Below are 2,630 nucleotides of genomic sequence, written 5' to 3'. Positions count from 1 at the left end.
AGCCGTGGATGATGCATGTGCAGTGCATCATGAGATGCAGGATGACTTTGGTACCCACGAAGACCTACCTTGCCTTGCACAGCTTGTTCTTGACCTCCCTCAGCATGATGCAGTGCATGGTGAAGTGACCCCTGGTGTCATACACCAAGCAGAAGGTCTCTCCTTCTTCTTGTTGATGGTGATGACATTCATGAAGCCCACTGGGTAGGTCACATCAGTTCTGACTTTGCCATCTGCTGTGGGACAATGGTCTTTTACCCTGTAAAGATTTTTCACTTGTACTGGTTTAATAAAATGCTGGTTGGCCAGTAGCCAGGCAGGAATTATAGGTGGGGCAACCAGAACAGGAGGATTGTGGGAAGAGGAAAGGCTCAGTCTGCAGTTGTCATCCAGATTTAGAGGAAGCAAGATGAGAATGCCTCACTGACAAAGGTACCAAGCCACATGACTAACACAGACAAAAATTATGGATTAATTTAAGATGCAAAAGTTAATAAGAAGCCTGAGCTAATAAGTTAACCAGTTGTATAATTAATATAGACCTCTGTGTTTTTCTTTGGAACTGAATGGCTGCAGGACTGGGTGGGACAGAAACCTCTGTCAACAGCCATCCATATCAATGAGGCACTGCTTGGAGATTTTCTACATCTTGTTTCTCATCACTATGTATTTAAGTCTGTTCCTGAGGAAGATGCCAGGCAACAGGCACTGGCACCAGCAGCATCCTGTGGTGGGATTCTTAGGACCCCTCCCAAGCCATGGCAGAGAGGCAAGCATGTGTGCATGAGTGGAATCTGTCATATTTCTTTTTCCTTTTCATTCCAAGGTTCTTCTTCTCTCATGCCTGATGCTTTTTACTAGGGAACTCAGCCTCACATTTCTCTACCATTGCTACCTCAGACAGCAACAGGCTAGCAGTTCCACAAACCTCCCTGGAATCCAGCATTCATCTGGCATCTGCATGCCCTAGAACAAAGCCATACCAACTTCCTAGTCTTTATTTACTTGTGCAGTTATTGCTCCTGCTTCTTTATTTGTGCTGCCCTTTCTCACTGTTGCCATTAGATGTGAAGTTTTCTTTAAATGCTAAGCCATTTCTTTGAAAAGCAGGCCTGCCGTAGCCCCACACTACAGAATGGCGCCCACGTGGATAACTGAATCCACAGAACGCTTGAGAAAGCTTGGGAAAGAATAGAGTAAAGCATGTTTTCTTGGTAGCAGCAATTTCTCGGGTCTGCTCTGCTTGCTAGAGGCAAGCAAGCACTCTCATCTAAAAGAGGCTTCCTGACTCAGCTTTAGCTGTAAAACTCTGCAGCTCTTTTAAGAGGTCCTGCCATGAAACACTTAAACGGTGTTGATGAAAAACTGAATGCATGTTTTTTTTTTGTTTGTTTTCAGCTGTAGCAGGAAAAAGGCTGTGCCATTTTAAAATGGTGGCTTTCTGGGCCATCCTGCCAGAGCAAACTCTGACTCTTTTAAGCAGGCAGTCCTGACTATGGAGCTTTTGAGTGTTGTTTAACACTGGTGCAGCTTGCTTCCTGGCAAGGACCTTGAAACACTACAGAGTTGTGGCAATGAACAGGGCTCTGGTCAGTATCTCAGCCACAAGGCTAAGGAATGGGCTGGATCTAGCTGTCAAAGCCACGGCTTTAGTCCTACAGATATTGCTTGGTAAATTAATGACTCACGTGGCCACAAAAAGAGAGATATACAGTAAAAGAAAGATTCAAAGTCGAAGAAAACCTCTAAATGGTTTACAATGTGTTAAAAATACATGCAGGCTAAAGGTTAAAGTTCTTAAAAGTAAAAAAGAAAAAAGGAAGAAGTTGGGTGTGGTAGTACACACCTTTAATCCCAACACTTGGGAGGCAGAGACAGACAGATCTCTGTGAGTTCAAGGTGTGGTAGCACACACCTTTAATCCCAACACTTGGGAGGCAGAGACAGACAGATCTCTGTGAGTTCAAGGTGTGGTAGCATACACCTTTAATTCCAGCATTTGGGAAGCAGAGGCAAGTGGATCTCTGTGAGTTCAAGGATGGGTGCCATTCTGTAGTGATAAGCTGGGTGCTGCGTTCTGCCACCCGGCTCCCGGCCACCCGGCTAGCTCAGTCGGTAGAGCATGAGACTCTTAATCTCAGGGTCGTGGGTTCAAGCCCCATGTTGGGCGCCAGATGAAGGTGTAAATCACAAACAATCCCACACCAGTTTGGAATTATGATTAATAGAATGGTTATTTATTTAAAAGGGAAAAACTTACAGATCACCATCACAGTGAACAGGCCTCTGCGCAATCAGGAAGGGAGCCTAGTAGCCGGAAGCAGAGCCGGAAGCCAGAGAGTGAGCAGAAGGAAGTGGCCGCATTTTTAAAGAGAGAGACCATGCCCCAATGGCTGGTATCTCAGCGGCTATTGGCTGAAGGAGTGGAAGGAGCTCCCGCAACAGGGGTGAGAACAAGAATGGAGCCCTATCCAACAACGGGAAACAGCTACATCCACTTCTTATGTATCAGCGCCTTGCAGCCTACTCTCAGTGCTTCCCATGCCAGAAAAACTTGGCCACTGCCGCTTGTTGGGTCAAGGCTGCGTGTGGTGTTTACTGTGGGGTGACCACCGACCACCTGTCCCTTT

General features: G+C 46.2%; 1 non-coding gene across 1 annotated transcript; it reads left to right on the top strand.

Annotated features, from left to right (window-relative positions):
• Nucleotides 1-2,097: 2,097 nt before the first annotated feature.
• On the top strand, nt 2,098-2,170 carry Trnak-cuu. The gene has a single exon. It is a non-coding gene; the product is annotated as a tRNA-Lys (tRNA).
• Nucleotides 2,171-2,630: the final 460 nt, after the last annotated feature.

The sequence above is a fragment of the Arvicola amphibius genome, chromosome 13 (genome assembly GCF_903992535.2).
Source record: "Arvicola amphibius chromosome 13, mArvAmp1.2, whole genome shotgun sequence".
Taxonomy (NCBI): Eukaryota; Metazoa; Chordata; class Mammalia; order Rodentia; family Cricetidae; genus Arvicola; species Arvicola amphibius.
The sequence above is the reverse complement of the archived record's forward strand: the minus strand, read 5'-3'. Positions and strand labels throughout refer to the sequence as shown.